General features: G+C 45.3%; 1 protein-coding gene across 1 annotated transcript in view; it reads left to right on the plus strand.

Moving 5' to 3' along the window:
- The window catches only part of LOC135515071 (ankyrin repeat and sterile alpha motif domain-containing protein 1B-like), a 416040-nt gene that overhangs the window by 274197 nt on the left and 121235 nt on the right, over positions 1-20608 (plus strand).

Raw genomic sequence — 20608 nt, forward strand, 5'->3', positions numbered from 1 at the left:
CACTCCCACTTCAAAGCACCCGCTGTAAGTCTTGCAACACACACACACACAGACACTTAACACCCTTCCCCCCGGCCGTGGGCAACGACGTCTAGCCTGTGTGTGTGACTTTATTCTCTATTTCCTGTGTGTCGCAGTGATGATTACCAGGTGACGTGGCTGTCACCCACCCACATCTCAACAGAGAGGAGACAGTGGGAGAGATAAGGAGAGGTGACTAGAGGAGAGAGTAGAAGAGAGGAGAACAGTATGTCCTTCTCTTTCTCCATAGTTGTATTCAGAGAGAGAGAGACCATGATCAAGTGTGTGTATGTGTTTATCTTTTTGTGAAACAGAGGTGATTATCAGGCGTGTGTGTGTGTATCATGTCTCATTTGGTTATTTATGAAGACGCAGATCAGAGGCTCGCTGCACATCCCTGGCTGTGACCCCACTCTCCCATGGTGTCTCAGGGGACATTTCCATTTCACACCCCACACTCATACAGGTTACCCAGTTGTACATGCAGTTAAAGGTGCAATATACAGAAATCGCTCTGTCATTTCCAAGCAATGCTGAGAGGGTGTAGAGAAGCATTGTATCGTGTAAACCACTGTGAAATATCTTTTCAATAACCAAAAATATTTTATTTTCAGTTTGTTTGAAGCCGAAATTAAAAGACGCAAAATTAAAACTTATGAATGGGAAGCATAGAAATAGAACATATCAACCACTTTTTAGATTTGCTTTCAATTTTGTTTATTTATTTTTTATTTAATCTTTATTTAACGAGGCAAGTCCGTTAAGAACAAATGCTTATTTACAATGACGGCCACTGACGGAACAGTGGGTTAACTGCCTTGTTCAGGGGCAGAACAGATTTTTACCTTGTCAGCTTGGTGATTTGATCTAGCAACCTTTCTGTTACTGGCCCAACACGCTAAACCCATTCAATGAGAATGACAGATCTATAACTAACATTTCTATGTGAATTTGGTCGGCTTGCCCAAAAAGTGACACATTGCAGCTTTAAGCAGAACAAATATAAGCCACCTTTTATTACCACAGATACAGTCACATACACTCGCACACACACACACATGAATGTGTAAACATGCGAACATGGCTGGCACATCAAATCTGATACATCACAACGTGCCACCAGAGAAACAACTGTCTATCTCATTCTCTCTCTCTTCCTCTCTTTCGCCAGCATCCCTCTATCCGTCAACAGCCCCCAGGTCCAACTCCAGGAATAGATCTGCGCCCATTTTCCTTCTTTTTTTTATGAATGTTCCTCCTCTCCCCTCCTGCTCTCTATTTATTAGCTTTATAAAGTCCCTTGTGTTGTTGCCGTGGCAACAGCAAGCACATGAGGCTTATACATTTACAGCTGGATACATCAAGTGGAGAGCGAGAGATGGAGAGAGATCGGGGAAGCGAGAGAGGGGGGGAGCATTATCGAAGAGGAGAGAGGGAATAAGTGAAAGAGAATGAAGAAAGAGGAAGTATGAGATTGTGAGAGAGATAGAAACTACAGCAGAAGTGGGAGGGAAGGGGGAGAGAGAAAGCCAGAGTGAGACAGAGGTAAATACATTTTTCCTCCTTCCTACCTTCCTGCCTCCATCCCTCTCTCATTTTTCAAAAGCTCTCCTGTGCTAGCCAAACAGCGGCTCAACGCTGGATCAACACTGACCAAACATTTACACAACGTCCCCTGTGCTACAGGGTAGGTGTAAGCCACCTGCGTGGGTGGGCGGCAGAAAGCTGGCTATTTATAGCTGGAGTAGCATTAGCATCTGTAGGTGGTAGAGTGGATGTTTCAGAAGAACCTTTATGTAACATTTTGCTAGTTTTGCTGTGGCAGGCAGAGATGTTCCCTCTGGCATGTCAACACTGCAGTACCATTCCAGCAGCAGGGGACTGCAGCAGCCTTAGTGTGTGTGTGCTCGCTTTCCTGTGTAAGCCTGGATTTGTTTTCTTTTGACAGAAGGACAACAGTAGCATACGGTACAGCAGTGGTCTTTATCTTCATTTACTTCTCTTTTTTCCACCACAATGTCAGGTAAACACAGGAAGTGCTGTAATGTAAATATGAAGTCTACAGTGGTGTGGTTGATTGCTGTCTTATTTTAGAACACCTACAACTGCCCCTCCTTCTTTCTTAAATATTCCTTACTTCCTTTCTTATGCCCTTCCTTCCTTTTTTATGCCCTTCCTTGAGTTAATCACACACACACACACACACACACACACACACACACACACACACACACACACACACACACACACACACACACACACACACACACACACACAACACACAGCAACCACACACACAAGCACAGAGACACATGGCCGTGGCCCCACTCTCCGAGGGTGTCTCGGGGGAGTTGGGATATGCAAAAAACACATTTCCATTTCACACCTCGCACTCATACAGGTTACCCAGTTGTACATGCAGCGAAACAGGACAAATAACTATAAGAAGTCACAGTGGCAGCAGGGACTCCAAAGACCACCATTAATCCTGGACACACACCATCAATCCTTTTGGTCCCTTGTGGCTATTTTATCCTCTGTGCGTGTGTGTATTTGTGCCAATGAGTATGTGTGTTCGTGCATGTAGGTGAGTGACTCCTCCATCTTGGACTGTACGCCATGTTCTGAACAGACTGGAATAGACCAGTGTTTTATGGGACTTTGATTGTCCTCACTTATATTCAATTATATGACTGCCCCTCCAATTGTCACCGCACTCTACCTCTGTCTGCTGTGTGGCTACGTGTAGAAAATCACACATTGTACACCTCCTTTGAATGAGGCAGTCAATTCAAGGTACACTTTACAAGATGACATCATCACAGACAACAGACCAGAATATCAGCAGAATGAAAATCTGACCAAGTCTGATGCTATTGGCTTTCTCCGATAGGGGCGTATCTCAACGAGGAAGATGGGTGTGAATTCTGTGGATGTGAGTGAGCACCAAGGAAGAGAGAGCCCCCAGCTAGCACCAAGGAAGAGAGAGCCCCCAGCTAGCACCAAGGAAGAGAGAGCCCCCAGCTAGCACCAAGGAAGAGAGAGCCCCCAGCTAGCACCAAGGAAGAGAGAGCCCACCCCCAGCTAGCACCAAGGAAGAGAGAGCCCCAGCTAGCACCAAGGAAAGAGACCCCCAGCTAGCACCAAGGAAAGGCCCCCAAGCACCAGAGACCCCCAGCTAGCACCAAGGAAGAGAGACCCCCAGCTAGCACCAGGAAGAAGAGAGCACCCCCAGCTAGCACCAAGGAAGAGAGAGCCCCAGCTAGCACCAAGGAAGAGAGCCCCCAGCTAGCACCAAGGAAGAGAGAGCACCCCCCAGCTAGCACCAAGGAAGAGAGAGCCCCCAGCTAGCACCAAGGAAGAGAGAGCCCCCAGCTAGCACCAAGGAAGAGAGACCCCCAGCTAGCACCAAGGAAGAGAGCCCCCAGCTAGCACCAAGGAAGGAGAGAGCCCCCAGCCCCAGCTAGCACCAAGGAAGAGAGAGAGCCCCCAGCTAGCACCAAGGAGAGAGAGCCCCCAGCTAGCACCAAGGAAGAGAGAGAGACCCCCAGCTAGCACCAAGGAAGAAGAGACCCCCAGCTAGCACCAAGGAAGAGAGACCCCCCAGCTAGCACCAAGGAAGAGAGACCCCCCAGCTAGCACCACCCCCAGCACCAAGAGAGACCCCCAGCTAGCACCAAGGAAGAGAGCCCCCAGCTAGCACCAAGGAAGAGAGCCCCCAGCTAGCACCAAGGAAGAGACCCCCAGCTAGCACCAAGGAAGAGAGAGCTAGCACCCCCCAGCTAGCACCAAGGAAGAGAGACCCCCCAGCTAGCACCAAGGAAGAGAGAGCCCCAGCTAGCACCAAGGAAGAGAGAGCCCCCAGCTAGCACCAAGGAAGAGAGAGCCCCCAGCTAGCACCAAGGAAGAGAGAGCCCCCAGCTAGCACCAAGGAAGAGAGACCCCCCAGCTAGCACCAAGGAAGAGAGATCCCCCAGCTAGCACCAAGGAAGAGAGACTCCCCAGCTAGCATCAAGGAAGAGAGAGCCCCCAGCTAGCACCAAGGAAGAGAGACCCCCAGCTAGCACCAAGGAAGAGAGAGCACCCCCCAGCTAGCACCAAGGAAGAGAGAGCCCCCAGCTAGCACCAAGGAAGAGAGCCCCCAGCAGCACCAAGGAAGAGACCCCCAGCTAGCACCAAGGAAGAGATCCCCCAGAGCCCCAGCTAGCACCAAGGAAGAGAGACCCCCAGCTAGCACCAAGGAAGAGAGACCCCCAGCTAGCACCAAGGAAGAGAGAGCCCCCAGCTAGCACCAAGGAAGAGAGAGCCCCCAGCTAGCACCAAGGAAGAGAGCCCCCAGCTAGCACCAAGGAAGAGAGATCCCCAGAAAGAGAGACCCCCAGCTAGCACCAAGGAAGAGAGAGCCCCCAGCTAGCACCAAGGAAGAGAGAGCCCCCAGCTAGCACAAAGGAAGAGAGAGCCCCCAGCTTGCACCAAGGCAGTAATAAAGCAGTGCTGTTATCTCCCACTGAGATTCTAATGAAGAGTTTTATTAAAGAGAACCGGACCCTTTTTAATCACACGTTCTCTCTAAAGAAACGTTTGTTTTGTCAAGCTGCGCTTCCTGCACCGTTTTCTGCTCTGTCCATGGTTTTGTAATTACTATAAGCAGGGTTCTGATTGGTCTATAGCATATGTGTGTATTTGGGGCTGTTGTATGGATTCAGTCATTCCTAGACTAACTGACCTGCCTGTCTGCCCCTCATTTCAACATCTCATTTTGATTTACATTTGGTTGAGTTGTCAACTAACGTGAATTACACATGAAATCAACAAGAAGAATTCACCATGTCATTGGATTTAGGTTAGAAGTTAGGTGAAAAAAAGAGGAAGTTCCCTTACATTGATGCCTCTTTGCAAATCCAATCAGTTTTCCACGTTGATTAAATGTCATCACATTGAATTTTGCTTGTTGAAATGACGTGGAAACAGCGTTGAGTCAACCAGTTTTTGCCTAATGGGTCTCTTCTTCTTCCCTCTATCTTTCTCTCCCACATGTGTTGAGGAACAAAAGAGGACTCCTCTGTCGTTCTCTCTCTTTTGTCTCTCTGTAATCTTCCTCTGAGGTCTTTTTATGGACTGACTGACTCCAGGTTATGGTGACTCATGTCTAGAGCCTCTGACAGTTGAACAGAATAGAGGGCAGTTCAGTAGAGTAGAGAGGAATGGAACTTTTCCACAGAGGACATTCCAACCCCTTCACACGTCTCAAACCATCAGGCAACGCTAGAGGTTTTCTATGCTAACCAACACATGGCTAACCAACGCATGGCTAACCAACGCATGGCTAACCAACGCATGGCTAACCAACGCATTGCTAACCAACGCATGGCTAACCAACGAATGGCAAACCAACGCATGGCTAATCAACGCATGGCTAATCAACGCATGGCTAACCAACGCATGGCTAACCAACGCATGGCTAACCAGCGAATGGCAAACCAACGCATGGCTAACCAACGCATGGCTAATCAACTCATGGCTAACCAACGCATGGCTAACCAACGCATGGCTAACCAACGCATGGCTAACCAACGCATGGCTAACCAACGCATGGCTAATCAACGCATGGCTAACCAACGCATGGCTAACCAACACATGGCTAACCAGCGAATGGCTAACCAGCGAATGGCAAACCAACGCATGGCTAACCAACGCATGGCTAACCAACGCATGGCTAACCAACGCATGGCTAACCAACGCATGGCTAACCAACGCATGGCAAAGATCTTGTAGAGAAAAACAACAGTCGTCGAACTGCACTAACTCAAATATATTTGGGTAGATATGTATAGAACGCAATGGTATAGAACAAAACAATGTACGGCCGGACAGGGCAGGTTAAGGTAGAAACGATTTAAAACCAACTTCCGGAGAATAGAATAGCAGTCCGTCTGTGACGGCCTGACATTCCTCTATGATGTTGTGGTACACGCAGCTCTCACACCCTTGAGGCACTGTGAGTGGATGGTTTAATTGAATGCTCAATGAAAATTGGCCGGGCCCAGCAGTGTCATTAAGAGACTCCACTGATAACCTTTAAACCACCCATGGGAAGTCACTGCACAGAACACACACATATTATCTCCAGGGCACACACACATTCCCATAGGCATGTACAGGGTCTTCAGAAATTATTCACACCTCTTGATTTTTCCACATTTTTCTGTGTTACAGCCTGGTTTTAAAATGAATTGAATTTAGATTGTTTTGGTCATTGGCCTACACACAATATCCCATAATGTCAAAGTGAAATTATGTTTTTCAAAATGTATTACAAATTAATTAAAAATGTTAAAAATGAAATATAATGCATCAGTAAGTATTCAACCTCTTTGTTATGGTCAGCCTAAATAAGTTCAGGAGTAAAATTGTACTTAACAAGTCACATATGAAGTTGCATTGACTCACTCTGTGTACAATAATAGTGTTTAACATGATTTGTGAATGTCAACCTCAGCTCTGTACCCCACACATATAATTATCTGTAAGGTCCCTCAGTCAAGCAGTGAATTTCAAACACAGATTCTACCAAAGGCGGCTTTCTTATGCCTCGCAACCTATTTGTAAATATGTCAACAACAAAAAAAGAAATTGAATATCCCTTTGAGTATGATATTAATTACACTTTGGGTGGTGTATCAATACACCCAGTCACTGCAAAGATACAGACGTCCTTCCTAACTCAGTTTCCGGAGAGGAAGGAAACCGCTCAGGGATTTCACCATGAGGCCAATGGTGACTTTAAAACAGTTAGAGGTTAATGGCTGTGATAGGAGGAGTGAGGATGGATCAACAACATTGTAGTTACTCCACAATACTAACCTAATTGACAGAGTGAAAAGAATTAAGCCTGTACAAAATAAAAATATTCCAAAACATACATCCTGTTTGCAACAAGGCATTAAGTAATACTGCTAAAAACGCTCCATTTTTCAAGCATAGTGGTGGGTGCTTCATGTTATGGGTATGATTGTAATCATTAACAATGGGGGAGTTTTCTGGATGAAACAGAATGGAGATAAGTGCAGAATGGAGATAACTGCTTTCCACCAGATACTGGGAGATTAATTCACCTTTCAGCAGGACGATAACCTAAGCCACAAGGCCAAATCTACACTTTTGCTTAGTTACTTACCAAAAAGATAATGAATGTTCCTGAGTGGCCAAGTTACACATGTTGACTTAAATCTTCTGAAAATCTATGGAGAGACTTGAAAATGGTTGTCTAGCAATGATCGGCAACCAATTTAACAGTGATTGAAGAATTTTGAAAAGAATGTTGCACAATCCAGGTGTGGAAAGCTCTCAGAGCTGTAATCGCTGCCAAAGGTGCTTCTACAAAGTATTGACTCAGGGGTGTGAATACTTATGTAAATTAGATGTTTCTGTATTTCATTTTCAATACATTATTTCAAATTAAAAAATACATGTTTTCACTTTGTCATTATGTGCTATTTTATTTAATCCATTTTGAATTCAGGCTGTAACACAACAAAATGTGGAAAAAGTCAAGGGGAATGAATACTTTCTGAAGGCACTGTATACAATGTACAAACTGTATTCTAGTCATATAACACTGGTCATTTTAATGATGTTTACATACAAACAATGCCTTTAAATGTGTATGTGTGTATAAGGTTGAAGTCAAAGTTTATATACTGTCACGTTTGTTGAAAGGATCAGACCAAGACGCAGCGTGGTATTCGTACATTCTCTTTATTAAAAGAATGAACACCGAACAAACTAACAAAATAACAAACAAAACATGAAGCTATACAATATAGTGCTGACAGGCAACTACACATAGTCAAGATCCCACACAAGAAAGTGGGAAAAGGGGCTACCTAAATATGATCCTCAATCAGAGACAGCGATAAACAGCTGTCTCTGATTGGGAACCATATCAGGCCAACATAGACATACAAAAACCCCTAGACATACACAAAATTAGAGTACCCACCCTAGTCCGTGGATCGTTGTCGCAGGAACCGGACTGTGGTATATCGACGGAGGCTCAGAACTGGGAACCACTGCTGGAGGATCTGGACTGCAGCTCGTCGCTGGAGACCCCGGGCTGGGGACCGTCGGCGGAGGTTCCCGGACTGTGGAGGCGCACTGGAGGTCTGATGCGTGGGACCGGTAGAGGTGGCTGATGACACGCACCTCAGGGTGAGTGCGGGGAAGAGGCACAGGACGTACTGGACTGTGGATGCGCACTGGAGACCTGATGCGTGGGACCTGTACAGGTGGAACCGGGCTGATGACACGCACCTCAGGGCGAGTGCAGAGAGGAGGCACAGGACGTACTGGACGTGGAGGCGCACTGGAACCTGGAGCGTAGAGATGGCACAATGTGTCCTAGCTGGATGCTCACTTTTGCTCGATACGTGCGGGAGCTAGCACAGGACGCACTGGGCTGTGAAGGCGTACTGGCGATACAGTACGTAGAGCGGGCGCAGGATATCCTGGTCCGAAGAGGTGTACTGGAGACCAGGAGCGCTGAGCCGGCACAACCCGTCCTGGCTGGATGCCCACTCCAGCGGTGCAAATGCGTGGAGCTGGAACAGAGCGCACCCAGCTATGAATGCGCACTGGAGACTCTGTGCATCACTGCATAACACGGTGCCTGACCAGTCACACGCTCCCCACGGTAAGCACGAGGAGTTGGCTCAGGTCTAAACTCTACCTCCGCCAATCTCCCTGTGTGCCCCCTCCCCTTGTGTGTATGTGTGTGTGTGTGTGTGTGTGTGTGTGTGTGTGTGTGTGTGTGTGTGTGTGTGTGTGTGTGTGTGTGTGTGTGTGTGTGTGTGTGTGTGTGTGTGTGTGTGTAATTTTCATCATAGGTACACTTCAACTATGACAGACAAAATGAGAAAAAAATCCAGAAAATCACATTGTAGGATTTTTTTATGAATTTATTTGCAAATTATGGTGGAAAATAAGTATTTGGTCACCTACAAACAAGCAAGATTTCTGGCTCTCACAGACCTGTAACTTCTTCTTTAAGAGGCTCCTCTGTCTTCCACTCGTTACCTGTATTAATGGCACCTGTTTGAACTTGTTATCAGTATAAAAGACATCTGTCCACAACCTCAAACAGTCACACTCCAGACACCACTATGGCCAAGACCAAAGAGCTGTCAAAGGACACCAGAAACAAAATTGTAGACCTGCACCAGGCTGGGAAGACTGAATCTGCAATAGGTAAGCAGCTTGGTTTGAAGTTTGAAATCAGCTGTGGGAGCAATTATTAGGAAATGGAAGACATACAAGACCACTGATAATCTCCCTCGATCTGGGGCTCCACGCAAGATCTCACCCCGTGGGGTCAAAATAATCACAAGAATGGTGAGCAAAAATCCCAGAACCACATGGGGGGACCTAGTGAATGACCTGCCGAGAGCTGGGACCAAAGTAACAAAGCCTACCATCAGTAACACACTACGCCGCCAGGGACTCAAATCCTGCAGTGCCAGACGTGTCCCCTTGCTTAAGCCAGTACATGTCCAGGCCCGTCTGAAGTTTGCTAGAGAGCATTTGGATGATCCAAAAGAAGATTGGGAGAATGTCATATGGTCAGATGAAATCAAAATATAACTTTTTGGTAAAAAACTCAACTCATCGTGTTTGGAGGACAAAGAATGCTGAGTTTCATCCAAAAAACACCATACCTACTGTGAAGCATGGGGGTGGAAACATCATGCTTTGGGGCTGTTTTTCTGCAAAGGGACCAGGACGACTGATCCGTGTAAAGGAAAGAATGAATGGGGCCATGTATCGTGAGATTTTGAGTGAAAACCTCCTTCCATCAGCAAGGGCATTGAAGATGAAACGTGTCTTGGTCTTTCAGGATGACAATGATCCCAAACACACTGCCCGGGCAACGAAGGAGTGGCTTCGTAAGAAGCATTTCAAGGTCCTGGAGTTGCCTAGCCATTCTCCAGATCTCAACCCCATAGAAAATCTTTGGTGGGTGTTGAAAGTCTGTGTTGCCCAGCAACAGCCCTAAAACATCACTGCTATAAAATCCTACTATATGATTTTCTGTATTTTCTTTCCTCATTTTGTCTGTCATAGTTGTGTACCTATGATGAAAATTACAGGCCTCTCTCATCTTTTTAAGTGGGAGAACTTGCACAATTGGTGGCTGACTAAATACTTTTTTGCCCCACTGTATATATATATACCAGTCTCTGAAATTGCTCATTCTGATATTTCTTAATTTTTCTGTCATAAGTGTATTTTTTTGTATTTTTATTCACTGAGCTACAGGATGTGTTTGTGTTTGAAAGAGAGAGTGTGTGTCTGGTGTGGCAAAGTAATATTAATTGTCTCTTTTACATCATTCCCCCAAAATCAAACTCTTGTTCCTTATATCGCTCGACGACAAGACGGGTTACCCACTGCCAGTGGGAGATAAATTGGTTGCCGTGGTGATATTCCAGCATACATAGAGCAAGAATGAAAGTGTGAATTCAATATCTCCTCACAGTCCCTGTGGTTCCTCTTTCAGTCTAGGTCGTCTAGATCGATTCTCATGGCTATCACACATGAAAGAATGTAGCCTACACAACAACCAGAGTCTACTTTCATCTTTCTTCTCCCCCCTGAGGTGACTGTTGCAGCTATGGAAGACCTGTTTACTCCTGTTAGCGAGATGCTAGCACTTTAAATGGAAGATATGTATTGCTATTAGCATGTAACACTAGAACTTTGTTGTTTGTGGCTAGGTTATGGCTTTTTAATGTGTCTAGCTAAGGCACTAGCTCTGGGCATTAACAAAAGCATCAGAGCTCAGATAAGACCAAGGAATTCCTGCTACATTAGCAGAAGTCTCTCACTTAGGAGACCTTTTTACATCAAGTAGTTTGTTAGTGTAGCATTAGCCTCGCACCATTAGCCTAGCGCCTTTAGCCTAGCACCACCAGAAATCATAATTCAGAAAGCAGCCAGACAGGCCCCTTTCTTCTAAAGGATGACAGACACGTCTGATATTGCACAGGAGTTTTTAATAAGCTCAACGAGTCGCCGCGCCCGAGATAGAAAAATAAACAAGATTGTATCAGATGTTGTTGCCCCCCCCCTAGACAGGATAACACCCCAATGTATTAGAAATGTAATGAAATTGAGCGTGTGCATGTCTACTGGTATGTGCATGCATGTCTGGGGTTTTCTCTATGGACTGACAGAACTCATATTGTGTTGATTTTTTTGTTTTAGAAAATGTCTTTTGAAAAAACCTTGATCATTTGGTCAGTTTCATTCCACGGTGAAGAGTCAGTGTATCAGTGTATCTTGTAGCACAGCCACAGTTCTAGAAACAGCCAAAACTGTTCGGAGAATCAACTGGAGTTTTGGTCACTGCAATCTTTTTGTGATTATGGGTATATTGGCCATTGCTACTGACTTGCACCAGAGACTCAATGTTCCCCCTTAGACGACACTGAGAATACTGCCTTTCTACTGCTATAATTCTTTCCTATCGTGCTCGCGTTCTCACTCTCTCTCTCTCTCTCTCTCTCTCTCTCTCTCTCTCTCTCTCTCTCTCTCTCTCTCCCTCATGCTCTCTTTCTATATCTCTCTCTCACACACAATCTTGACTTATTTTTTCACTCTGTCAGTCTCCACACCCTGCCCTCTTGTTATCTGTCTGTCTCTACACCCTGCCCTCTTGTGATTGGTCAGTTTCTACACCCTGCCCTCTTGTGATCTGTCAGTCTCCACCCCCTGCCCTCTTGTGATCGGTCAGTCTCCACCCCCTGCCCTCTTGCGATCTGTCAGTTTCCACCCCTTGCCCTCTTGTGATCTGTCAGTCTCCACCCCCTGCCCTCTTATGATCTGTCAGTCTCTACACCCTGCCCTCTTGTGATCGGTCAGTCTCCACCCCCTGCCCTCTTGTGAGCTGTCAGTCTCTACCCCCTGCCCTCTTGTGATCTGTCAGTCTCCACCCCCTGCCCTCTTGTGATCTGTCAGTCTCCACCCCTTGCCCTCTTGTGATCGGTCAGTCTCCACCCCTTGCCCTCTTGTGATCTGTCAGTCTCCACCCCCTGCCCTCTTGTGATCTGTCTGTCTCTACCCCCTGCCCTCTTGTGATCTGTCAGTCTCCACCCCCTGCCCTCTTGTGATCTGTCTGTCTCTACCCCCTGCCCTCTTGTGATCGGTCAGTCTCCACTCCCTGCCATCTTGTGATCTGTCACTTAGTTCCCCCATCATTTTCTCCCTCCTTTCTCTGTCTCTCTCTCCCTCCTTTCTCTCTCTGTCTCTCCCTTCTGTCTCTCTCTGTCTCTCCCTCCTTCCAGCCCAGTGTATCTCCGACAGCAGCCTCAGAGTAATGGAGGTCTATACTTGGCAGGAAACGGGTGGCTGCTCAGTACGGTGCAGTAAACATTTGTTAACAAGCAATTAAACGTGTCCTGTTTAATCCCACTGGGGGCGGGGGCGTGCAATCTCTCACAACACCTGCCCAGGACGGAGGAGAAAAGTGAAGGAAGAGGGCAGAACAGGAAGAGAGAGGAGAAAAGTGAGGGAAGAGGGCAGAACAGGAAGAGAGAGGAGAAAAGTGAGGGAAGAGGGCAGAACAGGAAGAGAGAGGAGAAAGGCGAGGTAAGAAGGCAGGACAGGAAGAGAGAGGAGAAAGGCGAGGTAAGAGGGCAGGACAGGAAGAGAGAGGAGAAAGGTGAGGTAAGAGGGCAGGACAGGAAGAGAGAGGAGAAAAGGGCATTCTCTCGCCTTTTTCCGTCATCCCTTTTCATCCTTCTCTCTTTCCTGTAAGAGTGGTAGAATAATATTGTTGTGGGTGGGAGGGCCATTATGTGTTGGTTTAACTCCGTTTCTGGAATTGTAAATACATTACAATAAGAGCCTGCAGTTCTCTGTCTCATTCACAAGCACGTGTACTTAACCACTGTAGCGTATGTGTATTAATGTGTGTGTGTAACTGTCAACAGGAAGACTACGCCTGCGTGTGTGTGTGCGCCCATGCATGTACCGCAAGGTTTGCAGGTATGCTGTGTGGGGCAACAGAAGCCCTATCAGGTCTAAGACTAGGTGTGTACTTGTAAGCCTGGGTGTGTACTTGTAAGCCTGGGTGTGTGCACTTGTAAGACTGGGTGTGTGCACTTGTAACACTGGGTGCGTGTACTTGTAAGACTGGGTGCGTGCACTTGTAAGACTGGGTGTGCACTTGTCAGACTGGGTGTGTGCACTTGTAAGACTGGGTGTGTGCACTTGTAAGACTGGGTGTGTGCACTTGTAAGACTGGGTGTGTGCACTTGTAAGACTGGGTGTGTGCACTTGTAAGACTGGGTGTGTGCACTTGTAAGACTGGGTGTGTGCACTTGTAAGACTGGGTGTGTGCACTTGTAAGACTGGGTGTGTGCACTTGTAAGACTGGGTGTGTGCACTTGTAAGACTGGGTGTGTGCACTTGTAAGACTGGGTGTGTGCACTTGTAAGACTGGGTGTGTGCACTTGTAAGACAGGGTGTGTGCACTTGTAAGACTGGGTGTGTGCACTTGTAAGACTGGGTGTGTGCACTTGTAAGACTGGGTGTGCACTTGTAAGACTGGGTGTGTGCACTTGTAAGACTGGGTGTGTGTACTTGTAAGACTGGGTGTGCACTTGTAAGACTGGGTGTGCACTTGTAAGACTGGGTGTGCACTTGTAAGACTGGGTGTGTGCACTTGTAAGACTGGGTGTGTGCACTTGTAAGACTGGGTGTGTGTACTTGTAAGACTGGGTGTGTGCACTTGTAAGACTGGGTGTGTGCACTTATAAGCATATTTCAGTCGTGTAAGTCAGTATGTGAAGCCAGGTAGTAGCAGGTTTTGACAGTAATGCCACAACAGATGGACAGTTGACAGTATGGATTAACAGCTGCCTCGTCCACGCTAGGAGGTGACCTGAGGTAAGACACACACACACAGAGGACAGAATGCAGAGAGAGAGATTTGTCTGTCCAAGTTGAGGTCTCTCTCTCCTTCATCTGACTCATGCTATGTTTATATGGACGGATCATTTTTGATTCAGGGCTGAACAGTAGTTTGCTCCTCTCCTCCCTACATGTGTAGATCGTTTCTCTTTACCTCCGTTCACCTCCGCTGTTCTTTCTTTCTAGATCAATTGTTACCCATCTCTCTCTCTCTCTCTCTCTCTCTCTCAAAATTCAATATAATGGGCTTTCTTGGCATGGGAAAGATATGTTTACATTGCCGAAGTATCTGAAAGAAATAATGAACAGTGAAATGAACAGTAAACATTACACTCATATTATGTCTATGTACAGTGTTGTAACGATGTGCAAATAGTTAAGTACAAAGGGAAATAAATAAACATAAATATGGGTTGTATTTACAATGGTGTTTGTTCTTCACTGGTTGCCCTTTTCTTGTGGCAACAGGACACAAATCTTGCTGCTGTGATGACACACTGTGGTATTTCACCCAATAGATATGGGAGTTTATCAAAATTGGATTTGTTTTTGAATTCTATATAGGTCTGTGCAATCTGAGGGGAATTTGTGTCTCTAATATGGTCATACATTGGGCAGGAGGTTCGGATGTGCAGCTCAGTTTCCACCTCATTTTGTGGGCAGTGTGCACATAGCCTGTCTTCTCTTGAGAGCCAGGTCGGCCTATAGTGGCCTTTCTCAGTAGCAAGGCTATGCTCACGGAGTCTGTACATAGTCAAAGATTTCCTTAATTTTAGGTCAGTCACAGTGGTCAGGTATTCTGCCACTGTGTACTCTCTGTTTGGGGCCAAATAGCATTCTAGTTTGCTTAGGTTTTTGTTTGTTAATTATTTCCTATGTGTTAAGTAATTATCTTTTTATTTTCTCATGATTTGGTTGAGTCTAATTGTGTTGCTGTCCTGGGGGTCTGTTTGTGTTTGTGAACAAATTGTTGATAATTAGCAAGGATCGACCTAATTCTGCTTTGCATGCATTATTTGGTGTTTTTCATTGTACACAGGATATTGTCAAATTTTTGTGAATTTGTGTTTGGTGAGTGGACCCCAGACGTCACAACCATAAAGGACAATGTGTTCTATAACTGATTGAAGTATTTTTAGCCAGATCCTAATAGGTATATCGAATTTGATGTTCATTTTGATGGCGTAGAAGGCCCTTCTCTCAGATCGTTCACAGCTTTGTGGAAGTTACTTCTGACGCTGATGTTTAGGCTGAAGTATATATTGTTCTTTGTGTGCTCTAGGCCATGGTGTCTAGATGGAAATTGTATTCGTGGTCCTGGTAACTGGACCTTTTTTGGAACACCATTATTTTTGTTTTACTGAGATTTACTGTCAGGGCCCAGGTCTGACATAATGTGTGCAGAAGATCTAGGTGCTGCTGTAGGCCCTCCTTGTTTGGGGACAGAAGCACCAGATCATCGGCAAACCGTAGACATTTGACTTCAGATTCTAGTAGGGTGAGGCAGGGTACTGCAGACTGTTCTAGTGTCCTCGCCAATTTGTAGATATATTTGTTCAAGAGGGTGGGGCTCAAGCTGCATCCCTGTTTGACCCCACGGTCCTCTGGAAAGAAGTGTGTTATTCTTGCCATATTGAGTCAAAAGATTTTTTTAAATCAACAAAGCATGAGAAGACTTTGCCTTTGTTTTGGTTTGTTTGTTTGTCAATTAGGGAGTCCAAGGGGAATATGTGGTCTGCCGTATGGTAATTTGGGAAAAAGCCAATTTAACATTTGCTCAGTACATTGTTTTCACTGAGGATATGTACGAGTCTGTTGTTAATGATAATACAGAGTATTTTCCAAAGGTTGCTATTGATGCATATCCCACGGTAATTATTGGGGTTAAATGTGTGTCTACTTTCGTGGATTGGGGTGATCAGTCCTTGCTTCCACATATTAGGGAAGGTGCCAGAGCTGAGGATGATGTTAAAGAGTTTAAGTATATCCATTTGGAATTTGTGGTCTGTATATTTTAATATTTAGGATACCATCACCCCCACAGGCCGTTTTGGGTTGGATGGTTTGTATTTTGTCCTGTAGTTCATTCAATGTAATTGAAGAATCCAGTGGGTTCTGGTAGTCTTTAATAGTTGATTCTAAGATGTTTACTTGATCATGTATTTGTTTTTGCTGTTTGTTCGATGTTATAGAGGCAAAAAGATTGGAAAAGTATTTTATCCATACATCTCCGTTTTGGAAAGATAACTCTTCGTGTTGTTTGTTTAGTGTGTTCCAATTTTCCAGAAGTGGTTAGATTCTATGGATTCTTCAATTACATTGAGCTGGTACTTCTTTTTCCGTAGAGTATTTCTATATTGTTTTTTCTCTCCCTCTCTCTCTCTCCCACTCTCTCTCTCTCTCTCTCTCTCTCTCTCTCTCTCTCTCTCTCTCTCTCTCTCTCTCTCTCTCTCTCTCTTGCTCTGTCTGTCTGTCTGTCTGTCTGTCTGTCTGTCTGTCTCTCTCTGTCTCTCTCTTTGTCTCTCTCTCTCCTCTCTTGCTCTGTCTGTCTGTATGTCTGTCTGTCTGTCGTCTTCCTTATCTCTCTCTGTCTCTCTCTCTCTCCTCTTTCTCTTGCTCTGTCTGTCTGTCTGTCTGTCTGTCTGTCTGTCTGTCGTCTTCCTTATCTCTCTCCCACTTTAATTGTTTTCTCTCGCTCTCTCTCTTGCTCTTTGAGTGTTAGTGATGTGATGCTTATCAGTGGAGGGGCTTGTACACAGTCTTAACACACTCTGACAACAGCCAGGGAGAGAGAGCATTGCCCACTGAGACACACAGATTCGCACACACAAACTGCTGCTCTCTCTCTCTCTCTCTCTCTCTCTCTCTCTCTCTATCTCTCTCTCTCTCTCTCTCTCTCTCTCTCTCTCTCTCTCTCTCTGTCTGTCTGTCTGTCTGTCTGTCTGTCTGTCTGTCTGTCTGTCTGTCTGTCTGTCTGTCTGTCTGTCTGTCTGTCTGTCTGTCTGTCTGTCTGTCTGTCTGTCTGTCTGTCTGTCTGTCTGTCTCTCACTCTGTATGTCTCTCACTCTGTATGTCTCTCACTCTGTATGTCTCTCACTCTGTATGTCTCTCACTCTGTCTGTCTGTCTCTCTCTCTCTGTCTGTCTCTCTCTCTCTGTCTGTCTCTCTTTGTTCCTGTCTTTGTCTCTCTGTCTCTCTTTGTTTCTGTCTTTGTCTCTCTGTCTCTCTTTGTTTCTGTCTTTGTCTCTCTGTCTCTCTCACTCTGTCTCTCTCTCTCTCTCTCTCTGTTTCTATCTCTCTCTCTCTCTCTGTCTCAGTCTCTCTCGCGCTGTCTCTGTATACTGTATATATACAGTGCATTCTAAATGTATTAGAATATTGATTAGAATTGCTATGAGACTCGAAATTGAGCTCCGGTGCATCCTTTTTCCATTGCTCATCCTTGAGATGTTTCTACAACATGATTGGAGTCCACATGTGGTAAATTCAATTGATTGGACATGATTTAGAAAGGCACACATCTGTCTATATAAGGTCCCACAGTTGACAGGGCATGTCAGAGCATAAACCAAGCCATGAGGTCGAAAGAATTGTCCGTAGAGCTCAGAGACAGGATTGTGTTGAGGCACATATCTGGGGGAGGGTACCAAAACATTTCTGCAGCATTGAAGGTCCCCAAGAACACAATGGCCTCCATCGTTCTAAAATGGAACAAGTTTGAAACCACCAAGACTCTTCCTAGAGCTGTCCACCCAGCCAAACTGAACAATCGGAGGAGAAGGGCCTTGGTCAGGGAGGTGACCATGAACCTAATGGTCAATCTGAGTTTCTCTGTGGAGATGGGAGAACCTTCCAGAAGGACAACCATCTCTGAGGCACTCCACCAGTCAGGCCTTTATGGTAGAGTGGCCTGATGGAAGCCACTCCTCAGTAAAAGGCATATGACAGCCCCCTAAAGGACTCTCAGACCATGAGAATCAAGATTCTCTGGTCTGATGAAACCAAGATTGAACTCTTTGGCCTGAATGCCAAACATCACGGTTGGAGGAAACTTGGTGGTGGCAGCATCATGCTGTGGGGATGTTTTTCAGTGACAGGGACTGGGAGACTAGTCGGGATTGAAGGAACGATGAACGGAGCAAAGTACAGAGAAATCCTTGATGAAAACCTGCTTCAGAGTGCTGAGGATCTCAGACTGGGGCGAAGGTTCGCCTTCCAACAGGACAATGACTGTTACGGATACCTGTGTGTATTTGTTTTCTCTTCTTCTGCCCTAGTCACAGGTGACAGTAATCAGTCACAAATCCGAAGACACACCTGCTCCGTTTCCCTTACCCAATCACATCCCCTTTATCTTGGTTTAAAAACCCAGTCAGTTGTTTTCCCAAACTTTCTCTCTCCCTCTCTCTCTTTGGATGGAGCTATCTCTCTTTTGTTTTGGTGCCTACATCTCACTGTGTCCGTTACCCTGTGAGTATGTATTGTTGTGGTGTATGACTCTTTGTTTGTTGGTGGGAAAGGGGGATCCCAAACCAAGTCGCCCATGGGCAAGCACTACCCGTCGGAAAACTTTGTCTAAATACCCTAGTTAGAATTGGGCGGACCACCCACTGTATTTTATTGGTTAGTTAGCTAACTGTTCTTGAACCAGGTAGACGAGCTTAGAGGGGTTTTTGGATATTTATTATTTCTTTCCTTGGGTCCAGCTCAGCTCCTTTTCCCCACACCCCGTTACCTTAAGTGTTTGACGGTAGGTTTAAGTTGTCTGTGGATTTCTTTTAGTTCTCTCTGTTCCTTTTCGCTGTTATGATTTGCATGAGATATGTTACTGGTCTCTTTTCCATCCCCCCTAGACTGCAGGTCAAAAGGGGTTCGTAACAATGACCCTAAGCTCACAGCCAAGACTAAGTAGGAGTGGCTTCGGGACAAGTCTCTGAATGTCCTTGAGTGGCCCAGACAGAGCCCAGACTTGAACCCGATCGAACATCTCTAGAGAGACTTGAAAATAGCTGTGCAGCGACGCTCCCCATCCAACCTGGCAGCGCTTTAGAGGATCTGCAGAGAAGAATGGGAGATACTCCCCAAATACAGGTGTGCCAAGCTTGTAGCGTCATACCCAAGAGGACTCAAGCCTGTAATCAATGTCAAAGGGGCTTCAACAAAGTATTGAGTAAAGGGTCTGAATAGTTATGTAAATGTGATATTTCAGTTTTGTATTTTTTTTAAATATATATACATTTTCAAAAATTTCTTTAAACCATCATTGGGTATTGTGTATACTGCCCTACCTAGAAGAAAGGCAGTAACTACTCATTTGGTTGAAAATGAGTTAATGCCATTTTTCTCATATTAAATATATGCTTAATCATGTGGATAAGTATCCTTCCTCTACTGTATTGTGTTTTGGAGAAAATGGGGGGGTCATGTTAGTAGTAACTGCACAAAGTGTCTGTTAAACCAAGGTAAATAAAAGCCATTTTCTCAGATCCACTCTATGAACAGTTACTGCCGCTGCTTGGTAAGGCAGTATAGATTGACGAGGAAAAATAACAATTTAAACAATTTTAGATAAGTCTGTAATGTAACAAAATGTGGAAAAGCCAAGGGGTCTGAATACTTTATGAATACACTGTATACGCACACACGCGCGCACACACGCACACGCACACACGCACGCACGCGCCAGCATCTCCCCTGATGTATCCAGCTAATGACTCATCTTTTTATGTATTGATAGATTATAAGATGCATAGGTGCATAATATTATCCAATTATATTATTAGAACCAACAGACTCATGTGGGATCCAGTAACATTAGGTCTCCCTCTCAGAGCTTTACTGTGTATCCACCATGGTACTGTGTAAATGTCTGTGTATCCACCATGGTACTGTGTAATTATCTGTGTATCCACCATGGTACTGTGTAAATGTCTGTGTATCCACCATGGTACTGTGTAAATGTCTGTGTATCCACCATGGTACTGTGTAAATGTCTGTGTATCCACCATGGTACTGTGTAAATGTCTGTGTATCCACCATGGTACTGTGTAACTGTCTGTATATCCACCATGGTACTGTGTAAATGTCTGTGTATCCACCATGGTACTGTGTAAATGTCTGTGTATCCACCATGGTACTGTGTAAATGTCTGTGTATCCACCATGGTACTGTGTAACTGTCTGTGTATCCACCATGGTACTGTGTAAATGTCTGTGTATCCATCATGGTACTGTGTAAATGTCTGTGTATCCATCATGGTACTGTGTAAATGTCTGTGTATCCACCATGGTACTGTGTAACTGTCTGTATATCCACCATGGTATTATACTTGGTTATACACACACACACACAGACCATGTTGTCCTGCTGATCATCGTTTTGCTCACTGATATGACACACTGATACACACAGCTCCTTTTGGCTGAATATCTGTTTGTCTGTTTATTGAGTTTAATCTCTCTCAAATCTCATTGTGAATCTGTGGTGAATATTGGAGTGTATGAAAGAATAGACAATAAAGCTTTGGAAATTTCAATTTGAGAGAAAATATACTCAGCGACCTCAGGATGACACTGTACATGCACGAAGACTAAGTAGAACACTGTATACCATCCCC

The sequence above is a fragment of the Oncorhynchus masou genome, chromosome 26 (genome assembly GCF_036934945.1).
Source record: "Oncorhynchus masou masou isolate Uvic2021 chromosome 26, UVic_Omas_1.1, whole genome shotgun sequence".
Lineage (NCBI taxonomy): Eukaryota > Metazoa > Chordata > Actinopteri > Salmoniformes > Salmonidae > Oncorhynchus > Oncorhynchus masou.